Source organism: Salmo trutta, chromosome 15 (assembly GCF_901001165.1).
Source record: "Salmo trutta chromosome 15, fSalTru1.1, whole genome shotgun sequence".
NCBI classification, from domain to species: Eukaryota; Metazoa; Chordata; class Actinopteri; order Salmoniformes; family Salmonidae; genus Salmo; species Salmo trutta.
Window position 1 is genome coordinate 58,917,032 of NC_042971.1, and position 21,710 is coordinate 58,938,741.

General features: G+C 43.7%; 1 protein-coding gene across 1 annotated transcript in view; it reads right to left on the minus strand.

The window, feature by feature from the left end:
- ctif (CBP80/20-dependent translation initiation factor) overlaps positions 1 to 21,710 on the minus strand; it is a 151,754-nt gene that overhangs the window by 49,805 nt on the left and 80,239 nt on the right. The window lies entirely within an intron of this gene.

The following is a 21,710-nucleotide window of genomic DNA, read 5'->3' on the forward strand; positions in this document are numbered from 1 at the left end:
TGTGTATAGACAGTTATATAGGATGGTGTGTTTAGACAGTATAGAAGTAGTAGTTATATAGGATGTGTGTATAGACAGTAGTTATATAGGATGGTGTGTATAGACAGTAGTTATATAGGATGGTGTGTATAGACAGTATGGACAGTAGTTATATAGGATGGTGTGTATAGACAGTAGTTATATAGGATGGTGTTTATAGACAGTACTTATACAGGATGGTGTGTATAGACAGTAGTTATATAGGATGGTGTGTATAGACAGTATGGACAGTAGTTATATAGGATGGTGTGTATAGACAGTAGTTATATAGGATGGTGTGTATAGACAGCAGTTATATAGGATGGTGTGTATAGACAGTAGTTATATAGGATGGTGTGTATAGAAAGTAGTTATATAGGATGGTGTGTATAGACAGTAGTTATATAGGATGGTGTGTATAGACAGTAGTTATACAGGATGGTGTGTATAGACAGTAGTTATAGGATGGTGTGTATAGACAGTAGTTATATAGGCTGGTGTGTATAGACAGTAGTTATATAGGATGGTGTGTATAGACAGTAGTTTATTATAGGATAGTGTGTGTATAGTCAGTAGTTATATAGGATGGTGTGTATAGACAGTAGTTATATAGGATGGTGTGTATAGACAGTAGTTATATAGGATGGTGTGTATAGACAGTATGGACAGTAGTTATATAGGATGTGTGTATAGACAGTAGTTATATAGGATGGTGTGTATAGTCAGTAGTTATATAGGATGGAGTGTATAGACAGTATAGACAGTAGTTATATAGGATGGTGTGTATAGACAGTAGTTATATAGGATGGTGTGTATAGATAGTAGTTATATAGGATGGTGTTTATAGACAGCAGTTATACAGGGTGGTGTGTATAGACAGTATAGACAGTAGTTATATAGGATGGTGTGTATAGACAGTAGTTATATAGGATGGTGTGTATAGACAGTATGGACAGTAGTTATATAGGCTGGTGTGTATAGACAGTATGGACAGTAGTTATATAGGATGGTGTGTATAGACAGTAGTTATATAGGATGGTGTTTATAGACAGTACTTATATAGGATGGTGTGTATAGACAGTAGTTATATAGGATGGTGTGTATAGACAGTAGTTATATAGGATGGTGTGTATAGACAGTAGTTATATAGGATGGTGTGTATAGACAGTAGTTATATAGGATGGTGTGTATAGACATTAGTTATATAGGATGGTGTGTATAGACAGTATATATAGGATGGTGTGTATAGACAGTTATATAGGATGGTGTGTTTAGACAGTATGGACAGTAGTTATATAGGATGGTGTGTATAGACAGTAGTTATATAGGATGGTGTGTATAGACAGTAGTTATATAGGATGGTGTGTATAGACAGTATGGACAGTAGTTATATAGGATGGTGTGTATAGACAGTAGTTATATAGGAAGTGTGTATAGTCAGTAGTATATAGGATGGAGTGTATAGACAGTTATAGACAGTTAGTTATATAGGATTGGTGTGTATAGACAGTAGTTATATAGGATGGTGTGTATAGACAGTAGTTATATAGGATGGTGTGTATAGACAGTATGGACAGTAGTTATATAGGATGGTGTGTATAGACAGTAGTTATATAGGATGGTGTTTATAGACAGTACTTATACAGGATGGTGTGTATAGACAGTAGTTATATAGGATGGTGTGTATAGACAGTATGGACAGTAGTTATATAGGATGGTGTGTATAGACAGTAGTTATATAGGATGGTGTGTATAGACAGCAGTTATATAGGATGGTGTGTATAGACAGTAGTTATATAGGATGGTGTGTATAGACAGTAGTTATATAGGATGGTGTGTATAGACAGTTATATAGGATGGTGTGTATAGACAGTTATATAGGATGGTGTGTTTAGACAGTATGGACAGTAGTTATATAGGATGGTGTGTATAGACATTAGTTATATAGGATGGTGTGTATAGACAGTAGTTATATAGGATGGTGTATATAGACAGTATGGACAGTAGTTATATAGGATGGTGTTGTATCGGACAGTAGTATAGGCTGGTGTGTATAGACAGTAGTTATATAGGATGGAGGTGTATAGACAGTATAGACAGTAGTTATATAGGATGGTGTGTATAGACAGTAGTTATATAGGATGTTGTGTATAGACAGTAGTTATATAGGATGGTGTGTATAGACAGTATGGACAGTAGTTATATAGGATGGTGTGTATAGACAGTATGGACAGTAGTTATATAGGATGGTGTGTATAGACAGTATGGACAGTAGTTATATAGGATGGTGTGTATAGACAGTAGTTATATAGGATGGTGTGTATAGACAGTAGTTATATAGGATGGTGTGTATAGACAGTAGTTATATAGGATGGTGTGTATAGAAAGTAGTTATATAGGATGGTGTGTATAGACAGTAGTTATATAGGATGGTGTGTATAGACAGTAGTTATACAGGATGGTGTGTATAGACAGTAGTTATATAGGATGGTGTGTATAGACAGTAGTTATACAGGATGGTGTGTATAGACAGTAGTTATACAGGATGGTGTGTATAGACAGTAGTTATATAGGATGGTGTGTATAGACAGTAGTTATATAGGATGGTGTGTATAGACAGTAGTTATATAGGATGGTGTGTATAGACAGTAGTTATATAGGATGGTGTGTATAGACAGTAGTTATATAGGATGGTGTGTATAGACAGTAGTTATATAGGATGGTGTGTATAGACAGTAGTTATATAGGATGGTGTGTATAGACAGTAGTTATATAGGATGGTGTGTATAGACAGTATGGACAGTAGTTATATAGGATGTGTGTATAGACAGTAGTTATATAGGATGGTGTGTATAGTCAGTAGTTATATAGGATGGAGTGTATAGACAGTATAGACAGTAGTTATATAGGATGGTGTGTATAGACAGTAGTTATATAGGATGGTGTGTATAGATAGTAGTTATATAGGATGGTGTTTATAGACAGCAGTTATACAGGGTGGTGTGTATAGACAGTATAGACAGTAGTTATATAGGATGGTGTGTATAGACAGTAGTTATATAGGATGGTGTGTATAGACAGTATGGACAGTAGTTATATAGGATGGTGTGTATAGACAGTAGTTATATAGGATGGTGTGTATAGACAGTATGGACAGTAGTTATATAGGATGGTGTGTATAGACAGTATGGACAGTAGTTATATAGGATGGTGTGTATAGACAGTAGTTATATAGGATGGGTGTTTATATGACAGTACTTATATAGGATGGTGTGTATAGACAGTAGTTATATAGGATGGTGTGTATAGACAGTATGGACAGTAGTTATATAGGATGGTGTGTATAGACAGTAGTTATATAGGATGGTGTGTATAGACAGTAGTTATATAGGATGGTGTGTATAGACAGTAGTTATATAGGATGGTGTGTATAGACAGTTATATAGGATGGTGTGTATAGACAGTTATATAGGATGGTGTGTATAGACAGTATGGACAGTAGTTATATAGGATGGTGTGTATAGACAGTAGTTATATAGGATGGTGTGTATAGACAGTAGTTATATAGGATGGTGTGTATAGACCAGTATGGACAGTAGTTATATAGGATTGGTGTGTATAGACAGTAGTATAGTAGGAATGGTGTGTATAGTCAGTAGTTATATAGGATGGAGTGTATAGACAGTATAGACAGTAGTTATATAGGATGGTGTGTATAGACAGTAGTTATATAGGATGGTGTGTATAGACAGTAGTTATAATAGGATGGTGTGTATAGACAGTATGGACAGTAGTTATATAGGATGGTGTGTATAGACAGTAGTTATATAGGATGGTGGTTTATAGGACAGTTACTTATATAGGATGGTGTGTATAGACAGTAGTTATATAGGATGGTGTGTATAGACAGTTATATAGGATTGGTGGTATAGACAGTTATATAGGATGGTGTGTTTAGACAGTAGGGACAGTAGTATATAGGATGGTGTCTGTATAGGACAAGTAGTTATTATAGGATGGTGTGATTATCGACATTAGTTAGTTAGACAGTAGTTTATAGGATGGTGTGTATAGGACAGTCATGGACAGTAGTTATAAGGAGGTGTGTATAGACAGTAGTTATATAGGATGGTGTGTATAGTCAGTAGTTATATAGGATGGAGTGTATAGACAGTATAGACAGTAGTTATATAGGATGGTGTGTATAGACAGTAGTTATATAGGATGGTGTGTATAGACAGTAGTTATATAGGATGGTGTGTATAGACAGTAGTTATATAGATGGTGTTTATAGACAGTACTTATATAGGATGGTGTGTATAGGACAGTAGTATATAGGATGGTGTGTATAGACAGTAGTTATATAGGATGGTGTGTATAGACCGTATGGACAGTAGTTATATAGGATGGTGTGTTATAGACAGTAGTTATATAGGATGGGTGTGTATAGACAGCAGTTATATAGGATGGTGTGTATAGACAGTATGGACAGTAGTTATACAGGATGGTGTGTATAGACAGTAGTTATATAGGATGGTGTGTATAGACAGTTATATAGGATGGTGTGTATAGACAGTTATATAGGATGGTGTGTTTAGACAGTATGGACAGTAGTTATATAGGATGGTGTGTATAGACAGTAGTTATATTGGATGGTGTGTATAGACAGTAGTTATATAGGATGGTGTGTATAGACAGTATGGACAGTAGTTATATAGGATGGTGTGTATAGACAGTAGTTATATAGGATGGTGTGTATAGACAGTAGTTATATAGGATGGTGTGTATAGACAGTAGTTATATAGGATGGTGTGTATAGACAGTTATATAGGATGGTGTGTATAGACAGTTATATAGGATGGTGTGTTTAGACAGTATGGACAGTAGTTATATAGGATGGTGTGTATAGACAGTAGTTATATAGGATGGTGTGTATAGACAGTAGTTATATAGGATGGTGTGTATAGACAGTATGGACAGTAGTTATATAGGATGGTGTGTATAGACAGTAGTTATATAGGATGGTGTGTATAGTCAGTAGTTATATAGGATGGAGTGTATAGACAGTATAGACAGTAGTTATATAGGATGGTGTGTATAGACAGTAGTTATATAGGATGGTGTGTATAGACAGTAGTTATATAGGATGGTGTGTATAGACAGTATGGACAGTAGTTATATAGGATGGTGTGTATAGACAGTAGTTATATAGGATGGTGTTTATAGACAGTACTTATATAGGATGGTGTGTATAGACAGTAGTTATATAGGATGGTGTGTATAGACAGTATGGACAGTAGTTATATAGGATGGTGTGTATAGACAGTAGTTATATAGGATGGTGTGTATAGACAGCAGTTATATAGGATGGTGTGTATAGACAGTAGTTATACAGGATGGTGTGTATAGACAGTAGTTATATAGGATGGTGTGTATAGACAGTAGTTATATAGGATGGTGTGTATAGACAGTTATATAGGATGGTGTGTTTAGACAGTATGGACAGTAGTTATATAGGATGGTGTGTATAGACAGTAGTTATATAGGATGGTGTGTATAGACAGTAGTTATATAGGATGGTGTGTATAGACAGTATGGACAGTAGTTATATAGGATGGTGTGTATAGACAGTTATATAGGATGGTGTGTATAGTCAGTAGTTATATAGGATGGAGTGTATAGACAGTATAGACAGTAGTTATATAGGATGGTGTGTATAGACAGTAGTTATATAGGATGGTGTGTATAGACAGTAGTTATATAGGATGGTGTGTATAGACAGTATGGACAGTAGTTATATAGGATGGTGTGTATAGACAGTATGGACAGTAGTTATATAGGATGGTGTGTATAGACAGTATGGACAGTAGTTATATAGGATGGTGTGTATAGACAGTAGTTATATAGGATGGTGTTTATAGACAGTACTTATATAGGATGGTGTGTATAGACAGTAGTTATATAGGATGGTGTGTATAGACAGTATGGACAGTAGTTATATAGGATGGTGTGTATAGACAGTAGTTATATAGGATGGTGTGTATAGACAGTAGTTATATAGGATGGTGTGTATAGACAGTAGTTATATAGGATGGTGTGTATAGACAGTTATATAGGATGGTGTGTATAGACAGTTATATAGGATGGTGTGTTTAGACAGTATGGACAGTAGTTATATAGGATGGTGTGTATAGACAGTATGGACAGTAGTTATATAGGATGGTGTGTATAGTCAGTAGTTATATAGGATGGTGTGTATAGACAGTAGTTATATTGGATGGTGTGTATAGACAGTAGCTATACAGGATGGTGTGTATAGACAGTATGGACAGTAGTTATATAGGATGGTGTGTATAGACACTATGGACAGTTGTTATATAGCATGGTGTGTATAGACAGTAGTTATACAGGATGGTGTGTATAGTCAGTATAGACAGCAGTTATATAGGATGGTGTGTATAGACAGTAGTTATATAGGATGGTGTGTATAGACAGTAGTTATTTAGGATGGTGTGTATAGACAGTAGTTATATAGGATGGTGTGTATAGTCAGTATAGACAGCAGTTATATAGGATGGTGTGTATAGACAGTAGTTATATAGGATAGTGTGTATAGACACTATGGACAGTTGTTATATAGGATGGTGTGTATAGACAGTAGTTATACAGGATGGTGTGTATAGTCAGTATAGACAGCAGTTATATAGGATGGTGTGTATAGACAGTAGTTATATAGGATAGTGTGTATAGACAGTAGTTATATAGGATGGTGTGTATAGTCAGTATAGACAGTAGTTATATAGGATGGTGTGTATAGACAGTATATGACTAGAAAAGGTGCGTCCAGCAGTAGTTATATAGGATGGTGTGCCTAGAATGAAGTATATACAGTGTATTCAGAAAGTACTCCGATGACTTGAATTTTCCACATTTTGTTATGTTGCAACATTATTCTAAAATTGATAAAAATTGTTTATTTCCCCCCTCATCAAGCTACACACAATATCCCATAATAAAAAACTAAAATATCATATTTTAAAAAGTATTCAGACCCTTTACTCAGTAATTTGTTAAAGTATCTTTGGCAGCGATTACAGACTCGATTCTTCTTGGGTATGACACTACAAGCTTGGCACACCTGTATTTGGGGAGTTTCTCCCATTCTTCTATGCAGATCCTCTCAAGCTCTGTCAGGTTGGATGGGGAGCGTCGCTGGACAGCTATTTTCAGGTCACTCCAGGGATGTTTGATTGGATTCAAGTCCGGGCTCTGGCTGGGCCACTCAAGGACATTCAGAGACTTGTCCCGAAGTCACTCCTGCCTTGTCTTTGCTGTGTGCTTAGGGTCGTTGTCCTGCTGGAAGGTGAACATTCACCCCAGTCTGAGGTCCTGCGCACTCTGGAGCAGGTTTTCATCAAGGATCTTTCTGTACTTTGCTCCGTTCATCTTTCCCTCGGTCCTGACCAGTCTCCCAGTCCCTGCCGCTGACAAACATCCCCACAGCATGATGCTGTCACCAGCATGATTCACCGTAGGGATGGTACCTGGTTTCTTTCAGACGTGACCCTTGACATTCAGGCCAAAGAGGTAAATCTTGGTTTCATCAGACCAGAGAATCTTGTTTCTCATGGTCAGAGGCCTTTAGGCAAACTCCAAGCCAGCTGTCATGTGCCTTTTATTGAGGAGTGGCTTCCGTTTGGCCACTGTACCATAAAGGCCTGCTTGGTGGAGTGCTGCAGAGATGGTTGTCCTTCTGGAAGGTTCTCCCATCTCCACAGAGGAACTCTGGAGCTCTGTCAGAATGACCATCAGGTTCTTGGTCACCTCCCTGACCAAAGCCCTTCTGATCTGATTGCAGCCAGCTCTAGGAAGAGTCTCAGAGAGCTACGGACAATTCCTTCAACCTCATGGCCTGGTTTTTGCTCTGACATGCACTGTCAACTGTGGGACCTTATATAGACAGTTATGTGCCTTTCCAAATCATGTCTAAACAATTGAATTTACCACAGGTGGACTCCAATCAAGTTGTAGAAACATCAATGGAAACAGGATGCATCTGAGCTCAATTTTGAGTCTCATAGCATAGGGTCTGAATACTTATGTAAATAAGGTTTCAGCTTTTTATTTTTAATACATTTTCAAAAATGTCTAAAAATCTGTTTTCGATTTGTCATTATGGGGTATTGTGTGTAGATTTCATGAGGAAAAACATTTATGTAATCAATTTTAGAATTGTGCAAAAGGGGAAGGGGGCGGAATACTTGGCAAACGCACTGTATATAATATCTGAAACATTGCAGTCAGGAGTTATATAATATCTCTGAAACATTGCAGACAGGAGTTATATAATATCTCTGAAACATTGCAGTTAGGGGTTAAATAATATCTCTGAAACATTGCAGTTAGGAGTTATATAATATCTCTGAAACATTGCAGTTAGGGGTTATATAATATCTCTGAAACATTGCAGTTAGGGGTTATATAATATCTCTGAAACATTGCAGTTAGGGGTTATATAATATCTCTGAAACATTGCAGTTAGGGGTTATATAATATCTCTGAAACATTGCAGTTAGGAGTTATATAATATCTCTGAAACATTGCAGTTAGGGGTTATATAATATCTCTGAAACATTGCAGACAGGAGTTATTCTCTGAAACATTGCAGACAGGAGTTATATAATCTCTGAAACATTGCAGTTAGGGGTTATATAATATCTCTGAAACATTGCAGTTAGGGGTTATATAATATCTCTGAAACATTGCAGTTAGGGGTTATATCATCTCTGAAACATTGCAGACAGGAGTTATATAATCTCTGAAACATTGCAGTTAGGGGTTATATAATATCTCTGAAACATTGCAGACAGGAGATATTCTCTGAAACATTGCAGACAGGAGTTATATAATATCTCTGAAACATTGCAGTTAGGGGTTATATAATATCTCTGAAACATTGCAGTTAGGGGTTATATAATATCTCTGAAACATTGCAGTTAGGAGTTATATAATATCTGAAACGTTGCAGTTAGGGGTTATATAATATCTCTGAAACATTGCAGACAGGAGTTATATAATATCTCTGAAACATTGCAGTTAGGGGTTATATAATATCTCTGAAACATTGCAGACAGGAGTTATATAATCTCTGAACCGTTGCAGTGAGACAACAGAAACAACTTTCCTGACAGGAAGATGAACATTCCTGTAAATCAGAACTAATCTCTACCCAGTTGACATGTCGGCTAAATTCAAAACGTGTGTGTATCGTGTGAGTTTCCCCTATATGCACTTAGCAGAGGCGCACCGAAACATGCCACCGCTGCTGAAAAAAACCTAGGGGAAACACTGTGTCTCCCTTCAGACAGCAGCCCTAGCAGCCTCCCCCTCCCTTCCTCTGCAATCCACTGCAGCTTCCTTCCACTGAAAATAAGCCAGCAAAACAAGCCTTTCAGCAGCGCCATGGTTACGATGGTGTATACAAGTTCCATCTTACTGTCAAGCAACAAATCACCAACAAATTGCATCTGTATATTATTCTAGATGCATGTCTGTGTGTTTACTATGCACTGTGTGTTTACTGTGTGTTTACTATGCACTGCGTGTTTACTGTGTGTTTACTATGCACTGCGTGTTTACTATGCACTGCGTGTTTACTGTGTGTTTACTATGCACTGTGTGTTTACTGTGTGTTTACTATGCACTGTGTGTTTACTGTTTGTTTACTATGCACTGTGTGTTTACTGTGTGTTTACTATGCACTGCGTGTTTACTGTGTGTTTACTATGCACTGTGTGTTTACTGTGTGTTTACTATGCACTGTGTGTTTACTGTGTGTTTACTATGCACTGTGTGTTTACTGTGTGTTTACTATGCACTGTGTGTTTACTATGCACTGTGTTTACTGTGTGTTTACTATGCACTGCGTGTTTACTGTGTGTTTACTATGCACTGCGTGTTTACTATGCACTGCGTGTTTACTGTGTGTTTACTATGCACTGCGTGTTTACTATGCACTGCGTGTTTACTGTGTGTTTACTATGCACTGTGTGTTTACTGTGTGTTTACTATGCACTGTGTGTTTACTGTGTGTTTACTATGCACTGTGTGTTTACTGTGTGTTTACTATGCACTGTGTGTTTACTGTGTGTTTACTATGCACTGTGTGTTTACTACAATGTAATAGTCTGGTGGCCATTTGATTCATTTACTGTGTACCGTACCGTGTACTGTGTGTGTACTGTGTGTGTACTGTGTGTACTGAGTACTGTGTACTGCGTGTGTACTGCGTGTGTACTGCGTGTGTACTGTGTACTGTGTGTGTACTGTGTACTGTGTGTGTACTGTGTGTGTACTGTGTACTGTGTGTGTAACAGGGCCTTCTACTGTATGTACAAGAGGAGCACTACAACAAACCCTATCAAATTAAATAAAATCACTCCTTTCTCTTTCTTCTGAAAATAAATCATCTACATTCTAACCCCCTTGGAGTTGAAACATGAAATATATACTGACCTAAACGCTACATTTATTGTGTTGGCCCCATGTTTCATGAGCTGAAATAAAAGAACCCAGAAATGTTTCATACGAACAAAAAGCTTTTTTCTCTCAAATTTGGTGCACAAATTTGTTTACATCCCTGTTAGTGAGCATTTCTCCTTTGCCAAGATAATCTATCCATCTGACAGGTGTGGCATATCAAGAAGCTGATTAAACAGCATGATCATTACACAGATGCACCTTGTGCTGGAGACAATAAAAAGCCACTTTAAAATGTGCAGTTTTGTCACATAACACAATGCCACAGATGTCTCAAGTTTTGAGGGAGCGTGCAATTGGCATACTGACTGCAGGAATGTCCATCAGAGCTATAGGAAGATAATTGAATGTTAATTTCTCTACCATAAGCCGCCTCCAACGTCATTTTAGAGAATTTGGAAGTACGTCCAACCGGCCTCACAACCGCAGACCACATGTAACCACGCCAACCCAGGATCAACACATTCAGCTTCTTCCCCTGCGGGATCGTCTGAGACCAACCACCCGTACAACTGAAGAAACTGTGGGTTTGCACAATCAAAGAATTTCTGAACAAAATGTCAGAGACCGTCTCAGTAAAACTCATCTGCGTGCTCGTCGTCCTCACCAGGGTCTTGACCGGACTACAGTTCGGCTTTGTAATCAATTTCAGTGGACAAATGCTCACCTTACATGGCCACTGGCACGCTGGAGAAGTCTGCTCTTCACGGATGAATCCCGGTTTCAACTGTACCTGGCAGATGGCAGGCAGCTTGTGTGGGTGAGTGGTTTGCTGATGTCAACGTTGGGGTTATGGTATGGGCAGGCATAAGCTACGGACAACGAACATAATTGCATTTTATTGATGGCAATTTGAATGCACAGAGATACCGTGACGAGATCCTGAGGCCTGTTGTCATGCCATTAATTCGCCCCAATCACCTCATGTTTCAGCATGATAATGCACGACCCCATGTCGCAAGGATCTGGACACAATTCCTTGAAGCTAAACATGTCCCAGTTCTTCCATGGCCTGCATAGTCATCAGACATGTCACCCATAGAGCATGTTTGGGATGCTCTGGATCAACGTGTAGGACAGCGTGTTCTAGTTCAATCCAATATCCAGCAACTTCGCACAGCCATTGAAGAGGAGTGGGACATCATTCCACAGGCACAATGAACAGCCTCAGCAGCCTGTCCTTCTCTGAAGGAGATGGGTCACACTGCATGAGGCAAATGGTGGTCACACCAGATAGTGACTGGTGCACGCCCCTATTTTAGATTTTTTTAAGGTATCTTTGACCAACAGATGCACATCTGTATTCCCAGTCATGAAATCCATAGATTAGGGCCTGGAATTTATTTTAATTGACTGATTTCCTTATATGAACTGTAACTCAGTTTATATTTTTGTTCAGTTTACATTAGCAATCCTGTCTCTGTAACCAAATGTGATAGGAGAGATGGATATTCATTATCACAAGCGGATGTATGCCATCATACGCGCAACCTTGCTGTCTCTAACTCTGAATGATCGGCTATGAAAAGCCAACTGACATTTACTCCTGAGGTGCTGACCTGTTCCCCCCATCTACAACCACAGTGATTATTATTTGACTCAGCTGGTCATCTATGACCATTTGAACATCTTGAAGAATGATCTGGCCTTAATGGCCATGTGCTGTTATAATCTCCACCCGGCACAGCCAGAAGAGGACTGGCCTCCCCTCAGGGCCTGGTTCCTCTCTAGGTTTCTTCCTAGGTTTTGACCTTTCTAGGGAGTTTTTCCTAGCCACTGTGCTTCTACACCTGCATTGCTTGCTGTTTGGGGTTTTAGGCTGGGTTTCTGTACAGCACTTTGAGATATCAGCTGATGTAAAAAAGGGCTATATAAATACATTTGATTTGATCATGGATAATGCCCACTAGGTGTGTTGAATAGGATTATAAACAATCAGTGTAGTGTAGGACCAGGCAGCCAGCAGGCAGGCAGGGCAGGCAGGGCAGGCAGCAGTGGAATAGAGGGACTGCATCCCAAATCACACTATTCCCTATATAGTGCACTACCAACAGGGAATAGGGTGCCATTTGGGACTCAGACAGAAAGACGCTGCTGTGTGTGTGTGTGTTTATGCGGTGTGTTCTGCAGCAAAGTGTTCCTGCCAGGGGAAAGATTTGTCCTTTAGCCAGAAAACTCTGACAAACAAGACCGCAGTGTCCTCCCTGCCAGCAGCACACACACACACACACACACACACACACACACACACACACACACACAGTAGTTCCCATACACACGCAGCAGTTCACACACACACCTCACAGAGACGCAGCAGTGTATGTTGAGTACACATTCATCACAAAGAGAGAGAGGGGAGGGGATAGAGGTGGGGGAGAGAGAAAGAGGGGAGAGGGAGAGAGGAGGTGAGAGAGATGGGAGAGGAGGGCGAGAGAGAGAAGAGGGGGAGAGAGAGAAAAGAGAGAAGAGAGGAAAGGAGAGGAGAGAATAGAAGAGGTAGATTAGAGGAGAGAGGAGAGAGAGGAGAGAAGAAAGAAGAGATGAAAGGAGAGAAGAGAATAGAGATGGAGAGGAGAGGAGAGAGAGGAAAGAAGAGAAGAGATAAGAAGAGGTAGATTAGAGTGGAGAGGAGAGGAGAGAGAGGAGAGAAGAGATGAAAGGAGAGAAGAGGAGAGAAGAGAATAGAAGAGGGAGAGGAGGGAAGAGAGAGGAGAGAAGAGATGAAAGGAGAGAAGAGAATAGAAGTGGGAGAGGAGGGAAGAGAGAGGAGAGAGAAGAGAGAAGATCGAGAGCGTGCGAGAGAAAAGAGGAGAGAAGAGAGAGAAAGAGGTGATGAGGGGGAGTGAGAAGGTCAGAGATAGAGTGAAGGAAGGAGAAGGGCCACAGAGAGAGAATAGAGGAAAGGAGCGAGAGAATAGAGGTCGAGAAGGAGAGAGAGCGCCACCACAGTAAGTCAGTCAGCCAGTGATATATGAGCTGTAGAGAGAGGACAGAGAGAAAGAGGAGAGAAGAGAGGACAGAGAGAAGAGAGGAGAGAGAGAGTGGACATCTGGACAGGTGTACTAGTAGCACCGCACCAGAAACTGTACAGCAGACACTTCCTCTGTCACCTTTCTATACCCGCCCCTACTACCCCCTCTCTCTCTCTCTACCTCTGCCCCTACTACCCCCTCTCTCTCTCTCTACCTCTGCCCCTACTACCCCCTCTCTCTCTCTCTACCTCTTCCCCTACTACCCCCCCTCTCTCTCTCTACCTCTCTCTCTTAAAAAAAGGTCAATCTCCGCACAGAGAGGGAGGAGAGGACGACAGAAAAGGACTGGAATAATTAAATGATCGTACTTACTCAGTCTACCAGCCTCTCTCTCCCCGACTCAGTCTACCAGCCTCTCTCTCCCCGACTCAGTCTACCAGCCTCTCTCTCCCCGACTCAGTCTACCAGCGTCTCTCTCCCCGACTCAGTCTACCAGCGTCTCTCTCCCCGACTCAGTCTACCAGCCTCTCTCTCCCCCGACTCAGTCTACCAGCCTCTCTCTCCCCGACTCAGTCTACCAGCCTCTCTCTCCCCGACTCAGTCTACCAGCGTCTCTCTCCCCGACTCAGTCTACCAGCGTCTCTCTCCCCGACTCAGTCTACCAGCCTCTCTCTCCCCGACTCAGTCTACCAGCCTCTCTCTCCCCGACTCAGTCTACCAGCCTCTCTCTCCCCGACTCAGTCTACCAGCCTCTCTCTCCCCGACTCAGTCTACCAGCTTCTCTCTCCCCGACTCAGTCTACCAGCGTCTCTCTCCCCGACTCAGTCTACCAGCGTCTCTCTCCCCGACTCAGTCTACCAGCCTCTCTCTCCCCGACTCAGTCTACCAGCGTCTCTCTCCCCGACTCAGTCTACCAGCCTCTCTCTCCCCGACTCAGTCTACCAGCCTCTCTCTCCCCATCTCCCTCTCTGCCTCCGAGCTAGCTGGACCACTCTGACTCGCAGGGGTTAATGCAAGCTGGACCACTCTCACTCGCAGGGGTTAATGCTAGCTGGACCACTCTCACTCGCAGGGGTTAATGCTAGCTGGACCACTCTCACTCGCAGGGGTTAATGCTAGCTGGACCACTCTCACTCGCAGGGGTTAATGCTAGCTGGACCACTCTCACTCGCAGGGGTTAATGCTAGCTGGACCACTCTCACTCGCAGGGGTTAATGCTAGCTGGACCACTCTCCCTCGCAGGGGTTAATGCTAGCTGGACCACTCTCACTCGCAGGGGTTAATGCTAGCTAGACCACTCTCCCTCACAGGGGTTAATGCTAGCTGGACCACTCTCCCTCACAGGGGTTAATGCTAGCTGGAGCACTCTCCCTCACAGGGGTTAATGCTAGCTGGACCACTCTCCCTCACAGGGGTTAATGCTAGCTGGACCACTCTCACTCACAGGGGTTAATGCTGGCTGGACCACTCTCACTCGCAGGGGTTAATGCTGGCTGGACCACTCTCACTCGCAGGGGTTAATGCTGGCTGGACCACTCTCACTCGCAGGGGTTAATGCTGGCTGGACCACTCTCACTCGCAGGGGTTAATGCTGGCTGGACCACTCTCACTCGCAGGGGTTAATGCTAGCTGGACCACTCTCACTCGCAGGGGTTAATGCTAGCTGGACCACTCTCACTCGCAGGGGTTAATGCTAGCTGGACCACTCTCACTCGTAGGGGTTAATGCTAGCTGGACCACTCTCACTCGCAGGGGTTAATGCTAGCTGGACCACTCTCACTCGCAGGGGTTAATGCTAGCTGGACCACTCTCACTCGCAGGGGTTAATGCTAGCTGGACCACTCTCACTCGCAGGGGTTAATGCTAGCTGGACCACTCTCACTCGCAGGGGTTAATGCTAGCTGGACCACTCTCACTCGCAGGGGTTAATGCTAGCTGGACCACTCTCACTCGCAGGGGTTAATGCTAGCTGGACCACTCTCACTCACAGGGGTTAATGCTAGCTGGACCACTCTCACTCAACAGGGGTTAATGCTAGCTGGACCACTCTCACTCACAGGGGTTAATGCTAGCTGGACCACTCTCACTCACAGGGGTTAATGCTAGCTGGACCACTCTCACTCACAGGGGTTAATGCTAGCTGGACCACTCTCACTCACAGGGGTTAATGCTAGCTGGACCACTCTCACTCACAGGGGTTAATGCTAGCTGGACCACTCTCACTCACAGGGGTTAATGCTAGCTGGACCACTCTCACTCACAGGGGTTATGCTAGCTGGACCACTCTCACTCACAGGGGTTAATGCTAGCTGGACCACTCTCACTCACAGGGGTTAATGCTAGCTGGACCACTCTCACTCACAGGGGTTAATGCTAGCTGGACCACTCTCACTCACAGGGGTTAATGCTAGCTGGACCACTCTCACTCACAGGGGTTAATGCTAGCTGGACCACTCTCACTCACAGGGGTTAATGCTAGCTGGACCACTCTCACTCACAGGGGTTAATGCTAGCTGGACCACTCTCACTCACAGGGGTTAATGCTGGCTGGACCACTCTCACTCACAGGGGTTAATGCTAGCTGGACCACTCTCACTCACAGGGGTTAATGCTAGCTGGACCACTCTCACTCACAGGGGTTAATGCTAGCTGGACCACTCTCACTCACAGGGGTTAATGCTAGCTGGACCACTCTCACTCACAGGGGTTAATGCTAGCTGGACCACTCTCACTCACAGGGTTAATGCTAGCTGGACCACTCTCACTCACAGGGGTTAATGCTAGCTGGACCACTCTCACTCACAGGGGTTAATGCTAGCTGGACCACTCTCACTCACAGGGGTTAATGCTAGCTGGACCACTCTCACTCACAGGGGTTAATGCTAGCTGGACCACTCTCACTCACAGGGGTTAATGCTAGCTGGACCACTCTCACTCACAGGGGTTAATGCTAGCTGGACCACTCTCACTCACAGGGGTTAATGCTAGCTGGACCACTCTCACCACAGGGGTTAATGCTAGCTGGACCACTCTCACTCACAGGGGTTAATGCTAGCTGGACCACTCTCACTCACAGGGGTTAATGCTAGCTGGACCACTCTCACTCACAGGGGTTAATGCTAGCTGGACCACTCTCACTCACAGGGGTTAATGCTAGCTGGACCACTCTCACTCACAGGGGTTAATGCTAGCTGGACCACTCTCACTCACAGGGGTTAATGCTAGCTGGACCACTCTCACTCACAGGGGTTAATGCTAGCTGGACCACTCTCACTCACAGGGGTTAATGCTAGCTGGACCACTCTCACTCACAGGGGTTAATGCTAGCTGGACCACTCTCACTCACAGGGGTTAATGCTAGCTGGACCACTCTCACTCACAGGGGTTAATGCTAGCTGGACCACTCTCACTCACAGGGGTTAATGCTAGCTGGACCACTCTCACTCACAGGGTTAATGCTAGCTGGACCACTCTCACTCACAGGGGTTAATGCTAGCTGGACCACTCTCACTCACAGGGGTTAATGCTAGCTGGACCACTCTCACTCACAGGGGTTAATGCTAGCTGGACCACTCTCACTCACAGGGGTTAATGCTAGCTGGACCACTCTCACTCACAGGGGTTAATGCTAGCTGGACCACTCTCACTCACAGGGGTTAATGCTAGCTGGACCACTCTCACTCACAGGGGTTAATGCTAGCTGGACCACTCTCACTCACAGGGGTTAATGCTAGCTGGACCACTCTCACTCACAGGGGTTAATGCTAGCTGGACCACTCTCACTCACAGGGGTTAATGCTAGCTGGACCACTCTCACTCACAGGGGTTAATGCTAGCTGGACCACTCTCACTCACAGGGGTTAATGCTAGCTGGACCACTCTCACTCACAGGGGTTAATGCTAGCTGGACCACTCTCACTCACAGGGGTTAATGCTAGCTGGACCACTCTCACTCACAGGGGTTAATGCTAGCTGGACCACTCTCACTCACAGGGGTTAATGCTAGCTGGACCACTCTCACTCACAGGGGTTAATGCTAGCTGGACCACTCTCACTCACAGGGGTTAATGCTAGCTGGACCACTCTCACTCACAGGGGTTAATGCTAGCTGGACCACTCTCACTCACAGGGGTTAATGCTAGCTGGACCACTCTCACTCACAGGGGTTAATGCTAGCTGGACCACTCTCACTCGCAGGGGTTAATGCTAGCTGGACCACTCTCACTCACAGGGGTTAATGCTAGCTGGACCACTCTCACTCGCAGGGGTTAATGCTAGCTGGACCACTCTCACTCACAGGGGTTAATGCTAGCTGGACCACTCTCACTCACAGGGGTTAATGCTAGCTGGACCACTCTCACTCGCAGGGGTTAATGCTAGCTGGACCACTCTCACTCACAGGGGTTACTTCTTATTGTTTTACTGTAGTTCTGTCTCTTTTTTCTTCCTGTATGGCTCCTTTTCCATATCCTGGAGTGGAAAGCCATCACATTAATAGCAGTCTACTGGCTCTATGTTAATTCATGGAATGAATGCCAAAGCTTTAATACTAGGAATGAACCAAGACTGATGCATATTCAACATTATGATGCAGTCAGGGCAGTGGCCAGGCGGCTCAATCAAACACACTGTCACACAACTTAATACTACTGCACGGCATGCTGGGAGCTGGGCTTGGCCCCATGACAAGATCTGGGAGGGGGAGAGACCGTACTGTTTCTAGAGACAGAAGGCAGAAGCTAGAAGTGCAGAAAATGTTGCGAGACAAGACTGTAGCAACTCCAGCAAAAGCAGTGAGAAAGAAATGAAGTAATAAGGGAGGATATGAAGAGAGAAGCAGAAAAGACTGGGTCAGGCGTTAGAGGAGCAGAAAAGACTGGGTCAGGCGTTAGAGGAGCAGAAAAGACTGGGTCAGGCGTTAGAGGAGCAGAAAGACTGGGTCAGGCGTTAGAGGAGCAGAAAGACTGGGTCAGGCGTTAGAGGAGCAGAAAAGACTGGGTCAGGCGTTAGAGGAGCAGAAAAGACTGGGTCAGGCGTTAGAGGAGCAGAAAGACTGGGTCAGGCGTTAGAGGAGCAGAAAAAGACTGGGTCAGGCGTTAGAGGAGCAGAAAAGACTGGGTCAGGCGTAGAGGAGCAGAAAAGACTGGGTCAGGCGTTAGAGGAGCAGAAAAGACTGGGTCAGGCGTTAGAGGAGCAGAAAGACTGGGTCAGGCGTTAGAGGAGCAGAAAGACTGGGTCAGGCGTTAGAGGAGCAGAAAGACTGGGTCAGGCGTTAGAGGAGCAGAAAAGACTGGGTCAGGCGTTAGAGGAGCAGAAAGACTGGGTCAGGCGTTAGAGGAGCAGAAAAGACTGGGTCAGGCGTTAGAGGAGCAGAAAAGACTGGGTCAGGCGTTAGAGGAGCAGAAAAGACTGGGTCAGGCGTTAGAGGAGCAGAAAAGACTGGGTCAGGCGTTAGAGGAGCAGAAAAGACTGGGTCAGGCGTTACAGAAGCAGAAAAGACTGGGTCAGGCGTTAGAGGAGCAGAAAAGACTGGGTCAGGCGTTAGAGGAGCAGAAAAGACTGGGTCAGGCGTTAGAGGAGCAGAAAAGACTGGGTCAGGCGTTAGAGGAGCAGAAAAGACTGGGTCAGGCGTTAGAGGAGCAGAAAAGACTGGGTCAGGCGTTACAGAAGCAGAAAAGACTGGGTCAGGCGTTAGAGAAGCAGAAAAGACTGGGTCAGGCGTTACAGAAGCAGAAAAGACTGGGTCAGGCGTTACAGAAGCAGAAAAGACTGGGTCAGGCGTTACAGAAGCAGAAAAGACTGGGTCAGGCGTTAGAGGAGCAGAAAAGACTGGGTCAGGCGTTAGAGGAGCAGAAAAGACTGGGTCAGGCGTTAGAGGAGCAGAAAAGACTGGGTCAGGCGTTAGAGGAGCAGAAAAGACTGGGTCAGGCGTTAGAGGAGCAGAAAAGACTGGGGCTTAGAGGAGCAGAAAGACTGGGTCAGGCGTTAGAGGAGCAGAAAAGACTGGGTCAGGCGTTAGAGGAGCAGAAAAGACTGGGTCAGGCGTTAGAGGAGCAGAAAAGACTGGGTCAGGCGTTAGAGGAGCAGAAAAGACTGGGTCAGGCGTTAGAGGAGCAGAAAAGACTGGGTCAGGCGTTAGAGAAGCAGAAAGACTGGGTCAGGCGTTAGAGGAGCAGAAAGACTGGGTCAGGCGTTAGAGGAGCAGAAAGACTGGGTCAGGCGTTAGAGAAGTGTTGGGGCAGTGGAGGCCTGAAGATGTCTGTGTATGTGTGTAAGGGTTGGACTCAATTCCAATCGAAGGCAGTCAATTCTGGAAGTAAACAAAAATGAAAGTCATTTATTTTCAATAACTTCTCAATAAACTGAAAAGTAGAAGCTATTTATAAAAGATAATTATACATTTCTGAATATTAAATTCAAATCACTTCCTGAATTGACTGCCTTCAATTGGTATTGAGCCCAACCCTGGTTTGTGTATGTGTAACGATTGGTTGGGGCAATGGAGCCCACCCCTTGGCTGAACCTCCCGTCACTCCCGGCTCTGTGATACTGTGCTGCTCTCTGTCTGCCCTCTCTCTGTGTCTGCCCTCTCTCTGTGTCTGCCCTCTCTCTCTGTCTGCCCTCTCTCTCTGTCTGCCCTCTCTCTCTGTCTGCCCTCTCTCTCTGTCTGCCCTCTCTCTCTGTCTGCCCTCTCTCTCTGTCTGCCCTCTCTCTCTGTCTGCCCTCTCTCTCTGTCTGCCCTCGCTCTCTGTCTGCCCTCGCTCTCTGTCTGCCCTCGCTCTCTGTCTGCCCTCGCTCTGTGTCTGCCCTCTCTGTGTCTGCCCTCTCTGTGTCTGCCCTCTCTGTGTCTGCCCTCTCTGTGTCTGCCCTCTCTGTGTCTGCCCTCTCTGTGTCTGCCCTCTCTGTGTCTGCCCTCTCTGTGTCTGCCCTCTCTGTGTCGATGCCCGCGCCCCAGTGGAAATCTAATTAGCATAATAAAAACATCCCCATAAAAACCTGTCAGTTTAAGCTAGAGAACAGTTGTTTTTTACATTGGATGTGTCTCAATCCACCACATCCCCCGATGTAACACTCTGCATCTGTGGTGAACGGTGACAGAGCGGTGTTCGTCAGACCATGAGACATCCCGAAAAATCGGTAATTCTCACAAAATCGCCTGTAGCGTTCAAACAGTTCAGCCAACAAATGATTATGACCCGTGCTTTGTTAAAGGTGGTGGAAAACGCTGTCTCAAGCACCGCTCCAGAATCTCCCAGAAATGTTCAATTAAGTTGAGATCTGTGCACTAACACACACACACACACACACACTTTAAACCCCCTATGCTCCTTTGAGACCCCTCTTTCAAAGTCATGAACGTCTCTTCTTCTAGCCACGGTAGACAAGATAATAGGCGACTGGGCATGTTATACATGACCCTAAACATGATAACTTGATCGCCTCACGTAAGTTGGGCTGCAGGAGTGACTCGCCTCACATTTTGCTAATTGTGGTTCTTTGTTAAAAATAATAAAAAAAGACATTTTAAAAACACGTGACTGGCATTAAGTGGTTTTGGGAAACTAGTAGCGTTAAGTTTCATCATTAAAAATAACCTAACAGGTGAAATGATGAAAGATACCTGCTTTATATACTACCAGGTTGATCTAATATTCACCTTTATTCTAAATGGATTTGGAAAATCATACCGAGGCTATTTGGAGAAGGTACATACGGTATGCTGCACAACCTCAGTATGTACAACACAGAGCCATAGAACTGCAGTCTTCTTCATCAGTCAATCTTTAAAAAGTAAATCATAGCCATTATGTTCAGCAACAACTAAGTCATACGACCACGCAGTAGTACAAGCAAACCACAGCAGAAACTGATCCACAGGCAACATTACAATCTAACCACAGCTATTTAACCCACAACAACAAAAAACACACAATCACTGTTTGAAATCAATTACCTAACGCTGCTTTAAAAAAAAGAAGAAAGGATTGAAATAGAAGTGAAGAAAGAGTCAGTAAAATCTCTCTCTCTGGCTCAACGTTCCTCCTTTCACAGTCAGACACCCAAATATTTTCTTTCTCCGTTGTTTCTTAGCAACAGGGGAGAACTTTCCACTGACGTCATGCAGCGGGAGACATTTTAAGCAGATTAAACTGCGATTAAACTCATTTAATTGAGTGAAGG